This window comes from Stenella coeruleoalba (genome assembly GCF_951394435.1).
Source record: "Stenella coeruleoalba genome assembly, chromosome: 15".
Classification (NCBI taxonomy): Eukaryota; Metazoa; Chordata; class Mammalia; order Artiodactyla; family Delphinidae; genus Stenella; species Stenella coeruleoalba.
Genome location: NC_137161.1, coordinates 28,158,013 through 28,178,300, shown reverse-complemented (window position 1 = coordinate 28,178,300; position 20,288 = coordinate 28,158,013). Strand labels below are relative to the sequence as shown.

Genomic DNA, 20,288 nt, shown 5'->3' with positions numbered 1-20,288 from the left:
ACTAACACACCATTGTAAAGCAATTATACTCCAATAAAGATGTTAAAAAAAAAAAACAGACAGACAATGCTAGGAGAAATGGTAAAAGCAAACCTATACAGACAAAATCACACAAAGAAGCATACACACTCACAAAAAGAGAAAAAGGAAATATATATATATATATATAAAGGAAGAGAGAGCAACCAAATCAATAAACAAATCTAGCAATGATAATAAGCTCTAGATACTAAAATAATATAAACATAAAACCGAAAACAAATTAGATGAAGAAAGAGAAAACCTCAAGTCTACAGTTGCTCCCAAAGTCCACCGCCTCAGTTTTGGGATGATTCATTGTCTATTCAGGTATTCCACAGATGGAGGGTACATCAAGTTGCTTGTGGTGATTTAATCCGCTGCTCCTGAGGCTGCTGGGAGAAATTTCCCTTTCTCTTCTTTGTTTGCACAGCTCCTGGGGTTCAGCTTTGGATTTGGCTCTGCCTCTGCATGTAGGTCGCCCTCTGGCGTCTGATCTTCACCCAGACAGGAAGGGATTAAAGGAGCAGCTGATTGGGGGTTCTGGTTCACTCACGCTGCGGGGAGAGAGGGCTACGGAACGCGCGGCGAGCCGGCAGAGGCCGGCGTGAGGTTGCAACAGCCTGAAGCACGCTGTGTGTTCTCCCGGGGAAATTGTCCTTGGATCACGGGACGCTGGCAGTGGCGGGCTGCACAGGCTCCCAGGAGAGGGGGTGTGGACAGTGACCTGGGCTTGCACACAGGTTTCTTGGTGGCTGCAGCAGCAGCCTTAGCATTTCATGCCCGTCTCTGGTGTCCGCGCTGATAGCCATGGCTCTTCCCTGTCTCTTGAGCTTGTTTAGGCGGTGTTCTGAATTCCCTCTCCTCGAGCAACCCTGAAGCAATGGTCTCCTGGCTCTTAGGCTGTTCCAAACTTTTGCCCAGACTCCATCCTGGCTAGCTGTGGAGCTCTAGACCCCTTCCGGCTGTGTTCGTGCAGCCAACCCCAGTCCTCTCCCTGGCATTTGACCTCCGAAGTCCGAGCCTCAGCTCCCAGTCCCCACCTGCCCCTGCAGGTGAGCAGACAAGCCTCTTGGGCTGCTGAGAGCTGGTTGGAGTGATCCTCTGTGCAGGAATCTCTCCACTTTGCCCTCTGCACCCTTGTTGCTGCGCTCTCCTCTGTGGCTCCGAAGCTCCACCCCCCATCCCGCTCCGCCCACCCTCCCCACCCCACCCCCGTCTCCTCCAGTGAAGGGTTTTCCTAGTGTGTAGAAACTTTTCCTTCTTCACAGCTCCCTCCCAGAGGTGCAGGTTCCGTCCCTATTCTTTTGTCTCTGTTTTTCCTTTTTTCTTTTGCCCTACCCAGGTACGTGGGGAGTTTCTTGCCTTTTGGGAAATCTGAGGTCTTCTGCAACGTTCAGTAGGTGTTCTGTTGGAGTTGTTCCACATGTAGATGTATTTTTGATGTATTTGTGGGGAGGAAGGTGATCTCCACGTCTTACTCCTCAGCCATCTTGAAGCCCACTCTAAACTGGGATTTTTCCCAGCACCACTTAATGAAGAGACTGTCCTTTCTCCACTGTACAGTCCTACCTCCTTTATCAAAGATAAGGTGACCATATGTGTGTGGGTTTTTCTCTGGGCTTTCTATCCTGTTCCATTGATCTATCTTTCTGGTTTTGTGCCAGCACCATACTGTCTTGATTACTGTAGCTTTGTAGTATAGTCTGAAGTCAGGGAGCCTGATTCCTCCACCTCTGTCTTTCTTTCTCAAGATTGCTTTGGCTATTTGAAGTTATTTGTGTTTCCATACAAATTGTGAGATTTTTTTGTTCTAGTTCTGTGAAGAATGCCACTGATAGTTTGTTAGGGATTGCATTGAATCTGTAGATTGCTTTGGGTAGTAGAGTCATTTTCACAATGTTGATTCTTCCAATCCAAGAACATGGCATATCTCTCCATCTATTTGTATCATCTTTAATTTCTTTCATCAGTGTCTTATAATTTTCTGCATACAGGTCTTTTGTCTCCTTAGGTAGGTTTATTCCTAGATATTTTATTCTTTTTGTTGCAGTGGTAAATGGAAGTGTTTTCTTGATTTCACTTTCAGATTTTTCATCATTAGTGTATAGGAATGCCAGAGATTTCTGTGCATTAATTTTGTAAGTGGTGCTGGGAAAACTGGACAGGTACATGTAAAAGTATGAAATTATGTCACTCCCTAGCACCATACACAAAAATAAGCTCAAAATGGATTAAAAACCTAAATGTAAGGCCAGAAACTATCAAACTCTTAGAGGAAAACATAGGCAGAACACTCTATGACATAAATCACAGCAAGATCCTTTCTGACCCACCTCCTAGAGTAATGGAAATAAAAACAAAAATAAACAAATGGGACCTAATGAAACTGCAAAGCTTTTGCACAGCAAAGGAAAATATAAACAAGACCAAAAGACAACCCTCAGAATGGGAGAAAATATTTGCAGATGAAGCAACTGACAAAGGATTAATCTCCAAAATTTACAACCAGCTCATGCAGCTCAATAACAAAAAAACAAACAACCCAATCCAAAAATGGGCAGAAGACCTAAATAGACATTTCTCTAAAGAAGGTATACAGACTACCAACAAACACATGAAAGAATGCTCAACATCATTAATCATTACAGAAATGCAAATCAAAACTACAATGAGATATCATCTCACACCAGTCAGATGGCCATCATCAAAAAATCTACAAACAACAAATGCCGGAGAGGGTGTGGAGAAAAGGGAACCCTCTTGCACTGCTGGTAGGAATGTGAATTGGTACAGCCACTATGGGGAACAGTATGGAGGTTCCTTAAAAAACTACAAATAGAACTACCATATGACCTAGCAATCCCACTACTGGGCATATACCCTGAGAAAACCATAATTCAAAAAGAGTCATGTACCAAAATGTTCATTGCAGCCCTATTTACAATAGCCAGGAGATGGAAACAACCTAAGTGTCCATCATCAGATGAATGGATAAAGAAGATGTGGCACATATATACAATGCAATATTACTCAGCCATAAAAAGAAACGAAATTGAGCTATTTGTAATGAGGTGGATGGACCTAGAGTCTGTTATACAGAGTGAAGTAAGTCAGAAAGAGAAAGACAAATACTGTATGCTAACACATATATATGGAATTTAAGAAAAAAAAATGTCATGAAGAACCTAGGGGTAAGACAGGAATAAAGACACAGACCTATTAGAGAATGGACTTGAGGATATGGGGAAGGGGAAGGGGAAGCTGTGACAATGTGAGGAAGTGGCATGGACATATATATCCACTACCAAACGTAAAATAGATAGTAAGAAGCAGCCGCATAGCACAGGGAGATCAGCTTGGTGCTTTGTGACCACCTAGAGGGGTGGGATAGGGAGGGTGAGAGGGAGGGAGATGCAAGAGGGAAGAGATATGGGAACATATGTATATGTATAACTGATTCACTTTGTTATAAAGCAGAAACTAACACACCATTGTAAAGCAATTATACTCCAATAAAGATGTAAAAATAAAATAAAAAAAAATAAACTGAGTTTTTAAAATTCTATAATATTGCTTTTCGTTGTTGTTGTTAAAAAAAACAAGCAAACAGTATTTACTCTTGTAGCTAAATTGCACATCTAATACCATAGAAAACCTTCTAATGGAATAACTTGTAAAATCTCTACCCCAACTAATTAATTCAGTGTCTAGGGAGCACCCTATTGAAAAATAGTGGATTAAGTCCTACAGTGTCTGTAATTGAGTTTTAATGATTGGTGCGTTGCTATACTGAATACAAAAATGTGAAAGAAAGGAGTCAGGCCTTGTAAATGGCTGGATAAACAAGTCATTTTTATAGCTAATTAATTCCATTAGACTTGCTAAGTAGTAGCATGATTCAAAATATTGATTGGCTTTAGTTATGGAAAAATAACAATTAAAGTACTAGTGAAGACACAAAAAAAATTCCTTTGAGTTGGAGATTCATTCATGGACAAGTACATTTGTCTTCCATTTCTCAATCACAATAGTCTGTGTGTCACTCCCTGGTGGTATATATTCATAGTCATTATACAGGAGGCCTAGGATTGGATATTGTGTTCTGTACTTTCTAGTGTTAATAGTTGTCCTTCCACCACTGAAGGGTCGGTTATGAGATGAATGTATTTCTTGTCTCAATTTCGAGAGTTCCTCTGACTGACACTTTATAAAGGAATCCTTGTCTTCCTGCAAGCTTGTCAGATCATGAATCTTGAATTAGAAGTCACTGAAACTTCCTTCTCTTCTTGAAACATCTTTTTGGTACTGATTTAATTGAGTCCTTAGTTTGCGGATCTCTCCGTCTTTCTCCGTTCTTATGTTTTTTACCATCTCCATGTTATGGTTGCCAATCTCATCCATTTAAGCCTGCAGCATTGGGCCTGTGCAAGTCTCAGAAACTTGCATTCTAAGATTTTTCTTCTCTTGCTCTAAATTATGCTTACAGTATTCCAGTTCTTTTAGTCTATATTCTATGTCTGATAACATACGCTGAAGAGAGAGATTGTTTTCTTCCAAAGCTTGGCACTTTGCTTGGCATTTTGAGGTTGAGTCTTGAAGTCCTTGCTGCTGCTGGTGATTATTTGCTCTCACTGATGCCAAGAGTTCTTCATACTCTTTTATTTGAGTTTCTTTGAATGCCAAGTCTTTCTCAAATCTTATCTTGTCATTTTCCAGGGATGTCAAGTCCTTGTGAAGATGTCCTCACTCCTCCTGTATGTTGCTGAATGTGGACAGCACTAGTAATGATTTATCAGACACACCCCTCATCTGCAGCATACAGTGAATTTGCTGTTTTGTAAGTTCTTACAGTCCTTTTGGAATCACTGATTCAATGTCTTCTGACTCATCTGTAGACTCAAAGTCCTGTTTGCTTCCTCCAGTTCTCTGCATATGTTCTAATAAGGTCTGTATTTTTACAGCTTAGATCAGCAAGCAACTCTCCAAAATACTTGGGGGTCAATTTTTCATGGCCATCATCCTGAATTATCACCTGCTCATGTGCCTGGTTTGAGCCACCATGACACAGTTCAATTCCAGTGTTTGTAGAAATTGAATCACTTCCTGTGATGGTTTGGATTTGCTGGCTAGAATGTGATTGTTGACAGTGTGGAGAGTGGATGATCTGGGGCTGTTGGACAATGTGATGATGGCTGAACCTGAGGATAGCATTCCTGATCCATATTTAGCTTTTCCACTTTTCTTATGGTTTTTTCATAAATAACATTATCTCCTGGAAAGAAATGGCCTCCTCTTAGGAATGGAGACAGTGGTTCCTGTTCAGGATTTTGCACTATATATCACCTAAAAATGGTCTGTGGATATGTAGTGACTCTCACTGTTGGAGAATGGAGCTCCTGTTCAGTATTTGGGGTTGTACGTAGAGTGCTTGGGGCACAAGTAGATGTTTTCAGAGTTGGAGAATGAAGTTCCTGGGAACGGTCACTCCAAACCAAGCTTTTGTAGGGGGAGGTAGTTTTGAGAGGGGAGAGCACTTCCCATGAGCTGATGGGGTCCAACTCCTGAACCACCTTGTTCATGGGCCCATTGTAAGTCCTCAGTCACTCATACACAACATTTTTTCTGGAGGCTGTTGGGCTTGGCTTGACTGATGGTAAGAGTGGTAATTCTGGGGCTGGCACTGCAGCACCTCTGGGGACTGCTGAGTCCCACAGCTGCTGCTGCTCATCTCACTCCAATAGCTTGAGTTCATCATCTTCTCAGTGGTCAGCAAAGTTCTCCCCAGATGCTCTCCGTGACAGCAGCAGAAGCAGGTCTGGCCAAAACTGGATCCCAAAAGACATCTTGGGACAATTGGCAAAACTAGGAGGGGATCTGAAGATAAGATGATAGTAATATTTCAGTGTTCCTGATTTGGAAGATATTGTGACAATGCAAGAGAATGTCCTTATTTGTAGGAAATACACGCAAATATTTAGGGATGATAAGGCAAAGTGTCAACTATTTATTCACAGATGTTTCTGAAAAAAATAGTTCTTTGTACTATACTTGCAGACTGTCTTTAATATTGAAATTATTTCCAATATTTTTTAAAAATAGTGACATTCTTTTGTAATGGAAAAACTCATATCTGTTATAAAACCAATAACCAGCTAACATGTACTGGGAGCTTATTGTGTGCCAGACTTTGTTTTGAATGCTTTACATGTATGAATTCTTTGTCTTCACAAAGAGCAGATGCAGTGTGGCCAATAACTATCTTCATTTCACAGCTGAGGGACACAAAGTTTCAGTAACTTGCCCTAGTTCACGTAAATGGTAAGTGACTGACTGGGATTTGAACCCAGGCAGTCTAGTTCAAACTCCCTCACTCTTAATGACCATATACTCTCCTTTGATCCTCTTGTCTAGGTCAGTGACCTTAAATACCATTGATAACCCAAGAACTCCTAAAGTTATTCTTCCGTCTGGGACCTCTGTCTTAAATATTATAACTAACTACCTACTCAGTAGCTCCACTTAGAAAGCAAATTTAATATTTCAAAACTGACCTTCTCATCCCCCTAAAAGCTGCTACACCCATAGGCTTCCCCATTTCAGTAATTGGGAACCCCCTTCGTCCAGGTGTTTGACCAAAGATCTAGGAGGCATCCTTGACTCCTCTTGTCTCTCATCCCGCATACTTCCTATCAGAAATTTTGTTGATTCTACCTTAAAACACATCCAGAATCCAAACACGTCTCTCCATCTCCACTGCTTAGATTCACCCACCACCCTCTTTTCTAGATTGTTGCAATTAGCGCCTCACTGGTCTCCCTGCTTCTGTCCTTGCCTCATCCATTCTCAGTAGAGCCAGCAGGGAACACTTTTAAACAAGAGTCTGATCCTGTCCCTCCTCTGCTCAAAACCTTGCAATAGCTGCTCTTGTCACTGAGAGAAAACTACAAAGTCCTTACCTGGACTCCCATGGGCTCACCTCATCTCCTTTTCCTTTCTCTATGCTTTTTTCATAGGACTTATCACTTTCTAACACACTCCATCATTTACTTATCTGCTTTATTTATTATTTATTATGTATTGCTTGCCTTTCCCCCTACACCCTAAAATGTAAACTCCAAGAAGGCAGCGAGTTTTGTCTGTTTGGTCTACTGGTAATTCCTAAGCACCAAGAACCTGGTACATAGTGGGTGCTCAATACTTGTGGAGTGAATGAATGAATGACTACACTACAGTCTTTCATGCTGAATAGGTGAAAGAAAGAATGCAGGGAAGGGTAAAAAGAAGGCAGGAGACAGAAAGGGAGGAAAAGAAGAGAGAATCCTCAGTCTAGGACTGCAGAGAAAGTTCCCTGGTCCTGCCAGCTCCTCCAGCTTATCCCATGATCTGTGACTAGAAGTTTCTAGGAAACCACAATGTTTAGGAAAATCATTCTTTTGGGAAGACAGCGATGAGTACTTGACAGTAAGGAAGGCTTGACAATGAGAGAGTTCTAGGCTCAAATCTAGGGCTCACCAACGTCTGTCATTTCCCTTGTGGCAGAAAGGCAATTTTCTTTTTTTTTTTTTTGCGGTATGCGGGCCTTTCACTGCTGTGGCCTCTCCCGTTGCGGAGCACAGGCTCCGGATGTGGAGGCTCAGTCACCATGGCTCACGGGCCCAGTCGCTCCACGGCATGTGGGATCTTCCCGGACCGGGGCACGAACCCGTGTCCCCTGCATCGGCAGGCGGACTCTCAACTACTGCGCCACCAGGGAAGCCCAGAAAGGCAATTTTCTGACGTGGGATATTGTCATGTGCCTTCACCTAGTTTCCAGGGGGGGAAGGCTGGGAAGAAGCAGCCCTTTACTTCACCTCCTGTGAGGGGTAGGGCTGAAATCCTTTCCTGTCTAGTCTCTGGCCCCAGGCACTGTCCTGCCCTTGCTCTTTTCTCAGGGTAAATCTTCTGGTTATCAGAACATGGGATTCCAGGCACCATGGCTGGCCACATCGAGGCAACCCACATCATTGCCCCTGGTTGCCGCTACTGTGGACCCTACTCCCAGGATGGCCCTGTGAGTGGGATGAGGGACAGAACAGGAGTGTTGGGGAGCTAAACCCAGAGGTCTCTGACATTGCAGATTAAGACAAAGGTAGACAGGGAGAGTCTACACAAATGACTTTTCCCCGCCTCTATCGAGAACCTCAGACTCCAGGGAAGATTCATCGGAATGAGGTCTCCCAGGGGTCCTCATCCTGGTACCAAGACCCAGCTCTACCCAACAGCCTATGAACTCCAGTGCTGGAAGCCCCAGGCCAAACAACCAGTAAGACAGGAGCACAATCCCACCTATCAAAAAAAAAAATGAGATGACAAAAAAATATGTCATAGATGAAGGAGCCAGGTAAAAACCTACAAGACCAAATAAATGAAGAAATAGACAACCTACCTGAAAAAGAATTCAGACTAATGATTGTAAAGATGATCCAGAATCCCAGAAATAGAATGGAGGCACAGATCAAAAAAATACAAGAAATGTTTAACAAAGATCTAGAAGAATAAAGAACAAACAAACAGACATGAACAACACAATAACTGAAGTGAAAAATACACTAGAAGGAATCAATAACAGAATAACTAAAGTAGAAGAATGAATAAGTGAGCTGGAAGACAGGATGGTGGAAATAACGGCTGAGGAGCAGAATAAACAAAAAAGAATGAAAAGAATTGAAGACATTCTCAGACACTTCTGAGACAACACTAAACACACCAACATTCGAATTATAGGGGTCCCAGAAGAAGAAGAGAAAAAGAAAAGGTCTGAGAAAATATTCAAAGAGATTATAGTGGGAAACATCCCTAACATGGGGAAGGAAATAGTCACCCAAGTCCAGGAAGTACAGAGAGTCCCATACAGGATAAACCCTAGGAGAAACACACCAAGACACATAGTAATCAAACTGACAAAAGTTAAAGACAAAGAAAAATATTAAAAGCAGCAAGGGAAAAGCAAAAAATAACATAAATAGGAATCCCCATAAGGTTATCAGCTGATTACTCAGAGAAACTCTTCAGGCCAGAAGGGAGTGGCAGGATATACTTAAAGTGATGAAAGAGAAAAACCTACAATCAAGATTACTCTACCCAGCAAGGATATCATTCAGATTTGACAAAGAAATCAAAAACTTTACAGACAAGCAAAAGCTAAGAGAATTCAGCGTCACCAAACGAACTTTACAACAAGTGCTAAAGGAACTACTCCAGGTGGGAAACAGAAGAAAAAGACCCACAAAAACAAACCCAAAACACCCATTTATGATAAAAACTCTACAGAAAGTGAGCATAGAGGGAACTTACCTCAACATAATAAAGACTATATATGACAAACCCACAGCAAACATCACTCTCAATGGTGAAAAACTGAAAGCATTTGGATTAAAATCAAGAACAAGACAAGGATGTCCCCTATCAGCACTCTTATTCAACATAGTTTAGAAAGTCCTAACCATGACAATCAGAGAAGGAAAAAAAATAAAAGGAATCCAAACTGGAAAAGAAAAGGAAAACTATCACTGTTTGCAGATGACATGATATTATACATAGAAAATCCTAAAGATGCCACCAGAAAACTACTAGAACTAATCAATGAACCTGGTAAGGTTGCAGGATACAAAATTAATGCACAGAAATCTCTTGCATTCCTAAACACAAACAATGAAAAATCAGAAAGAGAAATTAAGGAAACAATCCCATTTACCATCACAACAAAAAGAATAAAATACCTAGGAATAAACCTACCTAAGGAGGCAAAAGACTTGTATTCAGAAAACTATAAAACACTGATGAAAGAAATCAAAGATGACATAAACAGATGGAAAAATATACCATGTTCTTGGATTGGAAGAATCAATATTGTGAAAATGACTATACTACCCAAAGCAATCTACAGATTCAACGCAATCCCTATCAAACTACCAATGGCATTCTTCACAGAACTAGAACAAAAAATTTCACAATTTGTATGGAAACACAAAAGACATTGAATAGAAAAAGCAATCTTGAGACAGAAAAACAGAGCTGGAGGAATCAGACTCCCTGACTTCAGACTATACTACAAAGCTACAGTAATCAAGACAGTATGGTACTGGCACAAAAACAGAAATATAGATCAATGGAACAGGTTAGAAAGCCCAGAGATAAATCCATGCACATATGGTCACCTAACTTATGAAAAAGGAGGCAAGAACATACAACGGAGAAAAGACAGCCTCTTCAATAAGTAGTGTTTGGAAAACTGGACAGCTACATGTAAAAGAATGAAATTAGGGGCTTCCCTGGTGGCACAGGGGTTAAGAACCTGCTTGGCAATGCAGGGGACACGGGATCGAGCGCTGGTCCAGTAAGATCCCACATGCTGCGGATCAACTAAGCCCATGTGCCACAACTACTGAGCCTGTGTGCCACAACTACTGAAGCCTGCACACCTAGAGCCCATGCTCCACAACAAGAGAAGCCACCACAATGAGAAGCCCACACACTGCAATGAAGAGTAGCCCCCACTTGCCACAACTAGAGGAAGCCCATGCACAGCAACAAAGACCCAATGCAGCCAATAATAAATAAATAAATAAGAATGAAATTAGAATACTACCTAATACCATACACAAAAAAATAAACTCCAAATGTATTAAATGCCTGAATGTAAGGCTGGACACTATAAAATTCTTAGAGGAAAACATAGGCAGAACACTCTTTGACATAAATCACAGCAAAACCTTTTTTGATCCACCTCCAGGAGTAATGAAAATAAAAACAAAAGTAAACGAATGGGACCTAATGAAACTTCAAAGCTTTTGCACAGCAAAGGAAACCATAAGTAAGACAAGAATACAAGCCTCAGAATGGGAGAAAATATTTGCAAACGGGGCAACAGACAAAGGATTAATCTCCAAAATATACAAACAGCTCATGGAGCTCAATATAAAAAAAAAAAAAAAGCCCTATTACAAAATGGGTGGAAGAACTAAATAGGCATTTCACCAAAGAAGACATACAGATGGCCAAGAGGCACATGAAAAGATGCTCAACATCACTAATTATTAGAGAAATGCAAATCAAAACCACAATGAGGTATCACCTCACACCAGTCAGAATGGCCATCATCAAAAATTCTACAAACAATAAATGTTGGAGAGGGTGTGGAGAAAAGGGAACACTTTTGCACTGTTGGTGGCAATGTAAATTGATACAGTCACTATGGAGAACAGTATGGAGGTTCCTTAGAAAGCTACAAATAGAACTACCATATGACCCAGCAATCCCACTACTGGGTATATACCCTGAGAAAACCATAATTCAAAAGAACACATGTACCCCAATGTTAATTGCAGCACTGTTTACAATAGCCGGGACATGGAAACAACCTAAACGTCCAACGACAGATAAATGGATAAAGAAGATGTGGTACATATATACAATGGAATATTACTCAGCCGTAAAAAGGAATGAGGGCTTCCCTGGTGGTGCAGTGGTTAAGAATCTGCCTGACAATGTAGGGGACACGGGTTCAAGCCCTGGTCCAGGAAGATCCCACACGCTGTGGGGCAACTGAACCCATGCACCACAACTACTGAGCCTGAACTCTAGAGCCCATGAGCCGCAACTACTGAAGCCCGGGTGCCTAGAGGCCATGCTCCGCAACAAAAGAAGTCACTGCAATGAGAAGCCTGCACACCACAACAAAGAGTAACTCCTGCTCACCACGACTAGATAAAGCCCATGTGCTGCATTCAAAAATGAATGAAATTGGGTCATTTGTAGAGATGTGGATGGACCTAGAGTCTGTCATACAGAGTGAAGTAAGCCAGAAAGAGAAAAACAAATATCGTTTATTAATGCATATATGTGGAATCTAGAATAATGGTACAGATGAACCTATTTGCAGGGCAGGAATAGAAACATAGAGATAGAGAAAGGACATGTGGACACGGTGGGGAAGGGGAAGGTGGGACAAATTGGGAGATTAGATTTGACACAAATACACTACCATGTGTAAAATAGATATAGTGGGAACCTGCTGTATAGCACAGGGAGCACAGCTCAGTGCTCTGTGACAACCTAGATGGAGGGATGGGGTGGGGGGTTGGAGGGAGGTCCAAGAGGGAGGTGATATAGGTATATATATGCTGATTCACTTCATTGTACAGCAGAAACGAACACAACATTTTAAAGCAATTATACTCCAATAAAAAAATCAGAAAAAGAAAAGAATAAATTCTGGAACTGAAGAATACAATAACTGAATTGAAACTTTCACTTAGTCAATCAACAGCTGACTTTCCAGGCAGAAGAAAGAATCAGTGAACTTGAATACAATAGTTTCTACATTACCAAGTCAGAGGAGCAAAAAGAAAAAAGAATTAAAAGTGAAGAGATTCTAAAAAACTTATGGGACAACATCAAGTGGAACAACATACACGTATGGGAGTCTGAGAAGAAGAAGAATGTGAGAATGGGGCAGACAGCCTATTTCAAGAAATAATGGCCAAAAACTTCCCAAATCTGAGGAAGTAAATGGACATACAAATTCAAGAATCGCAGAGAACTCTAGTCAGGATACATCCAAAGAGACACACACTGAGACACACCATAATCAAACTGTCAAATATCACAGAAAAATATAGAATCTAGAAAGCAGCAAGAGAAAAAGCAATGTGTTCCTGTTAGACTATCAGTGATTTTCTCAGCAGAAACTTTGTAGGCTAGAAGTGAGGAGAATGATATGTTCAAAGAGCTGAAAAAAACTTTCAATCAAGAATACTATACTATATGTATTCTATATACTATACTATATACTATACCATATGACCCCACAATCCGACTCCTGGACATATACCCAGAGAAAACCATAATTCAAAAAGATACATGCACCCCAATGTTCACTGCAGCACTATTTACAATAGCCAGGACATGGAAGCAACTTAAATGTCCATCAACAGAAGAATGGATAAAGAAGATGTGGTACATATATACAGTGGAATATTACTCAGCCATAAACTGGAATGAAACTGTGCAATTTGCAGAGACATGGATAGACCTAGAGACTGTCATACAGAGTGAAGTAAGTCAGAAAGAGAAAAGCAAATATTGCATAATATTGCTTATATGTGGAATGTAGAAAAATGATATGGATAAACTTATTTGCAAAGCAGAAATAGAGATACAGATGTACAGAACAGACGTATGGATACCAGAGAGGGGAGGGGGGATGGGATGAATTGGGAGAATGGGATTGACATATATACACTATGTATGAAATAGATAACTAATGAGAACCTGCTGTATAACACAGGGAACTCTACTCAGTGCTCTGTGGTGACCTAAATGGGAAGGAAATCCAAAAAAAGAGGGTATATATGTATACATATAGTGGATTCACTTTGCTGTACAGCAGCAACTAACACAACATTTTAAATCAACTATACTCTAATAAAAATTAATTTAAAAATAAAAAAATAAATTGAGATGTAAGTGTAAAATACACACCAGATTTCAAAAATATCATAAGAGTAAAAAATGTAACATGTCTTATTAATAATCATATTTATTACAAGTTGAGGTGATAATATTTTGGATATATTGAATTAAATACAATTTGTTATTAAAATTTTAAAAAAGAATATTATACTGAGCCAAATTATACTTCAAAAAGAAAGATAAATTAAGAGTTTCAAAGATAAACAAAAGCTGATGTTGTTCATCAACAGTAGACTTGTTCTACAAGAAAATGCTGAAAAAAATACTTCAAGTTGAAGCAAAAGTACAATGAAGAGCAATATAACTCCCTGATAAAGGTAAATGTATAGAGAAATACAGAATCTTGTAGTATTGCCATGTAGGTGTGTAAAAGTGGCATGGAATTTTTAAACAAGAAGATTAAAATAATCATAAATCTGTATTAATAAATGCACAATACAAAAAGAGGTAATTTGTGCCATCAATAACATAAAACAGGGGACAGAGAGGTAAAGAAGTAACATTTTTATATGTAATTAAAGGTAAGTTGTTATTGGTTTAAAATATAGGTCAACTTCAAGACATGTTATATAGTTACAATGGTAACCATAAAAAATATATAATATACACAAAGGTAAATGAGAAGAAAATCAAAGTACATAATGAAACAAATCAACAAAACACAAATAAAGCAGCAAGGGAAGAATGGATGGTCAATAAAGCTATGAGACATACAGGAAAAAAATTTTAATGGCAGTAGTAGTAACTACATATCAGTAAAAACTATAAATGTAAATGGATTAAACACCTTAATTAAAAGACATAGATTGACCAGATATATTTAAAAAAAAAAGGATTCAACTATATTCCATCTACAAGATCTTCACTTTTTATTTTTTTAATTTGGCTGAGCCACAGTGTGCAGGATCTTCACTGTCATGCACAAGACTTTCATTGTAGCATGTGGGATCTTTAGCTGAGGCATGCAGGATCCTTTTAGTTGCAACATGCAGGATCTTTTAGTTGCAGCATGTGGGATCCAGCTCCCTGACCAGGGATCCAATCCAGGCCCCCTGCATTGGGAGCGTGGAGCCCCAACAACTGGACTACCAGGGAAGTCCCAAGAGCTTCACTTTAGATCTAAAGATCTACACAGATTAAAAGAGAAAGTAAGAGAAAAGATATTCCACATACATAGGAGCCTAAATAGAGTAGGGATGGCCATACTCATATCAGACAGAATAGATTTTATGACCAAAAAAATGCCACAAGCAACAAAGAAGGACATTATATGATGCTAAAAGGATATTAATTCACCAAGAAGATATAACAGTTGTATATCCATATGCATCTAACATTTGAACTCCCATATATATGAGGTAAACATTGAAGAACTGAAGAGAGAAATAGACAGAAACATAGTAATAATATGAGACTTCAAAACCCCACTTTCATTTATGGATAGAATAATCAGACAAAAGAACAAAGGATCAATTGAACCTAACAGACATATTCAGAGCACTCCACCCAATGGTAGAATACACAATCTTCTCCAGCACACATGAAACCTTCCCTAAGTTAGATCACAAGTTAGGCCACAAAACAAGTTTAACAAATTTAAGAAGATTTAATTCATACAAATATCTTCTCTGATCACAATGCAATAAACTAGAAATCAATAGCAGAAGAAAACAGGAAAATCCACAAATGTGCGGAAATTAAATAATTCATTCTTAAGCAAGCAATGGATCAAAGAAGAATTTTAAAATATCTGGAGACAAACGAAAATGAAAACACAACATACCAAATCTTATGGGATCAGTACTAAGAGGCAAGTTTATTGTTGTAAACATTTGCATTAAAAAAGAAGAAATATTTCAAATCAACAACCTAACTTTATGCCTAAAGGAACTATAAATGAAGAACAAACTCAACCTAAAATTAGGAGAAGAAAGAAATAGTAAAAATTAGAGCAGAGGGCTTCCCTGGTGGCGCAGTGGTTGAGAGTCCGCCTGCCGATGCATGGGACACGGGTTCATGCCCCGGTCCGGGAAGATCCCACATGCCGCGGAGCGGCTGGGCCCATGAGCCATGGCCGCTGAGCCTGCGCATCCAGAGCCTGTGCTCCGCAACGGGAGAGGCCACAACAGTGAGAGGCCCGCGTACCAAAGGAAAAAAAAAATTAGAGCAGAGATAAATGCAATAGAAAACAATGGAAAAAATCAATAAAACCAAGAATTAATCTTTCTAAAGATCATCAAAATCAACATACCAATACTAGACCACCTAAGAAAAAAGATAAAATACTTAAATAACCATAATTAGAAATGAAAGAAGAACACTACAATAAATGTCATGGAAATTAAAAAGAGACTAATATAGCAATTATATGTCAGTGAATTGGATGACCTACAAGAAATAGATAAATTTCTAGAAACATACAGCATAACAAGACTGAATCATGAAGAAATAAAAATCTGAATTTCCCTATAATAAGTAAGGAGAATGAAGCAGTAATCAAAAACCTTCCAAAAAAGAAAATCCCATAACCAGATGGCATCACTGGGGAATTCTATGAAAAATTTAGAGAAGAATGAGTACCAATCCTCCCCAGGGTTTCCAAAAATTGAAGAGGAAGAAATACTTCAAACTTCAGCATTACTCTGATATTAAAACAGACAAAGACTCAAGAAAAGAAAACTACAGACCAGTATCCCTGATGAATGGTCATGCAAAAATCTTCAACAAATACTAGCAAATCAAATTCAATGCACATGAAAATGATTATATACCATGAACAAGTGAGATTTATAAATGGAATGCAAGGATGGTTCAACATATAAAAACCAATCAATGTAACACACCATAATAACAAAATGAAGAACAAAAACCACATGATTATCTTAATTGAGACAGAAAAAGCATCTTACAAAATTCAACACCCTTTCATGATAAACACACTCAACAAACTAGGAATAGAGGGAGATTACCTCAACATAATAAAAGCCTTACAGGAAAAGCTGACAGCTAACATCATACTCAATGGTGAAAGACTGAAAACTTTTCCTCTAAGGTCAGGAACAAAGATAACAACTCTTGCCACTACTATTCAACATAGTACTAGATCAATTAGACAAGAAAAGAAATAAAAGGCATCCAAGTTGGAGAGAAGTAAAATTATCTCTATTTTCAGATGAAATGCAATCATACACAGAAAGCACTAAAGATTACACACACGGGCCTCCCTCATGGTGCAGTGGTTGAGAATCTGCCTGCCAATGGAGGGGACAGGGGTTTGAGCCCTGATCTGGGAAGATCCCACATGCCGCGGAGCAACTAGGCCCGTGAGTCACAACTACTGACCCTGTGCGTCTGGAGCCTGTGCTCCGCAACAAGAGAGGCCGCAATAGTGAGAGGCCCGCGAACTGTGACGAAGAGTGGCCCCCGCTTGCCACAACTAGAGAAAGCCCTGGCACAGAAACAAAGACCCAACACAGCCAAAAATTAATTAATTTAAAAAGATTACACACACACAAACTTTATAACTAATAAATGAGTTCAGCAAAGTCTCAGGATAAAAAATCAACATATGATAATCAGTTGTGCCTCTATAAACTAACAATGACCAATCCAAAAAGGAAATAAAGAAAATAATCCCATTTACTATAGCATCAAAAAGAATAAAATGCTTACGAATAAACTTAACCAGGGAGGTAAAAGACCCATTCAGTGAAAACTATAACACTTTGTTAAAAGAAATCAAACAAGATATAAATAAATGGAAAGACATTCCATGTTCATGATTGAAAGACTTAATATTGTTGAAATATTCATAGTACCCAAGGCAGTCTACAGATTCAATGCAATTCCTATCAACATTCCAAAGACCTTTTTTGCAGAAATAGAAAAATATCCTAAAATTCACATGGAATCTCAAGGGATCCTGATAGCCAAAACAATCTTGAAAATGAATAATAAAATTGGAGACCTCACACTTCCTGATATCAAAACATACAACAAAGCAGTAATATTCAAGACAGTGTCGTACTGGCATAAATATAGATATAGATAGATATAGATGTAGATATATAACAGTAGAATAGAATAGAGACCCCAAAAATAAACCCTTCCATATATAGCCAAATTATTTTCAACAAGCATGCCAAGATCACTCAGTGGGGAAATAATAATAGATTTTGTAAATGGTGTTGGGGAAACTGGATACCTACATGCAAAAGAATGAAGTTGGACCCTTACCTTACAATCATATACAAAAATTAACCCCCAAAAATGGATTAAAGATCTAAATGTAAGTCTTAAAGGTGTAAAAATTCTAGAGGAAAATATAGGGGAAATTTTCATGACATTAAGTTTGGCAATGATTTTTTGGATATGACCCCAAAACCAAGGCAGCAAACATGAAAATTGACAAATGGGACTACATCAAACCTTAATATTTCTATGCATCAAAGAAAACAATCAACAAGGTGAAAAGGCAACCTACAGAAAGGGAGAAAATATTTGCAAATCATATATCAGCTAAGGGGTTAATATCTAGAAAATTCTACAACTCAACAACTACAACAAAAATAACTTGATCAAAAATGGGCAAAAGACTTGAATAAACAATTCTCCAAAAGAAGAAATACAAATGGCCAACAAGCATATGAAAAGATGCTTAAAATCACTAAGCAGAAATGCAAATTAAAACCAGTATGAGATGTCCACACTACCCAAAGCAATCTATAGATTCAATTCAATTCCCATCAAAATTCCAATGGTAATTTTCACAGAAATAAAACAAGCAATCCTAAAATTTGTATGGAACCACAAAAACCTCGAACAGCCTAAACAATCTTGAGAAAGAAGAACAAAGCTGGAAGCATCACACTCCTCATTTCAAACTATATTAACAAAGCTATAGTAATCAAAACAACATCATATTGGCATAAATACATATAGAACAATGAAACAGAATAGACAGCCCAGAAATAAACCACAAATATATGATCAATTAATTTACAACAAAGAGGCCAAGAACATACAATGAGAAAAGGATGGTCTCTTTATTAATGGTTTTGGGAAAACTGGCAGTCACAGGCAAAAGAATGAAACTAACCACTATAATACACCATACACAAAAATTAACTGAAAATGGATTAAAGACTTTAATGTAAGACCTGAACTCATAAAACTCCTAGAAGAAACAGGCTATAAGCTTCCTGACAGCAGTTTGGGTGATGATTTTTTTTTTGAAACTGACACCAGAAAGCAAAGGCGACAAAAGCAAAAATAAACAAGTGGGACTATATCAAACTAAAAAGCTTCTGCACAGCAAAGGAAACTATCAACAAAATTAAAAGACAACCTACTAAATGGGAGAAAATATTTGCAAATCATATATCTTATAAGGGGTTAATATCCAAAATATATAAAGAATTCATACAACTCAACATCAAAAAAACGAACAACCCAACTTAAAAATGGGCAGAGGTGGATAGACCTAGAGTCTGTCATACAGAGTGAAGTAAGTCAGAAAGAAAAAGACAAATACCGTATGCTAACACATATGTATGGAATTTAAGAAAAAAATGTCATGAAGAACCTAGGGGTAAAGCAGGAATAAAGACGCAGACCTCTTAGAGAACGGACTTGAGGTTATGGGGAGGGGGAAGGGTGAGCTGTGACAGGGCGAGAGAGAGTCATGGGCATATACACAGTAACAAACGCAGTAAGGTAGATAGCTAGTGGGAAGCAGCCGCATGGCACAGGGATATTGGCTCGGTGCTTTGTGACAGCCTGGAGGGGTGGGATGGGGAGGGTGGGAGGGAGGGAGACGCAACAGGGAAGACATATGGGAACATGTGTTTATGTATGACTGATTCACTTTGTTATAAAGCAGAAACTAACACACTATTGTAAAGCAATTATACCCCAATAAAGATGTTAAAAAAAAAATAAAAAAAATAAAATAAAAAAAAAATAAAAATGGGCAGAAGATCTGAATAGACATTTTTCCAAAGAAGACATACAGACAGCCAATAAGCACATGAAAATGTGCTCAACATCACTAGCCATCAGGGAAATTCAAGTCAAATCCACAATGAAATATCATCTCACACCTGTTAGAATGGCTATTATAAAAAAGACAAAAAGTAACAAATGTTGAAGAGGATGTGGAAAAAAGGGAACCTTTGTGTTCTGTTGGTGGGAATGTCAATTGGTGCAACCTCTATGAAAATCAGTATTGATCTTCTTCAAAAAATTAAAAATAGATATGCCATATGATCCAGCAATTCCACTTCTGGGTATTTATCTGAAGAAAATGACAACACTAACTCAAAAAGATGTATGCACCCCGTGTTCACTGCAGCATTATTTACAATAGGCAAAATATGGAAACGTCTTAAGCGTCCATTGACAGATGAATGCATAAAGAAAATGCAGTGTATATGTACATTGGAATACCTTTCAGCCATAAGAAAGAATGAAACCTTGCCATGTGTGACAATATGGATGGATCTTAAGGACATTATGCTGAGTGAGATAAGTTGGACAGAGAAGGACAAATATTGTATGATCTCACAATATGTAATCTAAAACAAACAAGCTCACAGATACAGAGAACAGATTGGTGGTTGCCAGAACCTGTGGGGGCAGGAGACAAAATAGGTGAAGGAGGTCAAAATGCCCTAACTTCCAGTTATAAAATAAGTAAGTCATGGGGATGTAATGTACAGCATGGTGACTATGGTTAATAATACTCTACTGAATAT

The 20,288-nt window shown here is 38.8% G+C and overlaps 1 pseudogene across 1 annotated transcript; it reads right to left on the bottom strand.

Moving 5' to 3' along the window:
* Positions 1-4,009: 4,009 nt before the first annotated feature.
* LOC307198591 (protein POF1B-like) lies at positions 4,010-5,776 on the bottom strand (annotated as a pseudogene). Its single transcript has one exon. The product of its transcript is annotated as a protein POF1B-like (transcript).
* Between the last annotated feature and the right edge of the window lie 14,512 nt (positions 5,777-20,288).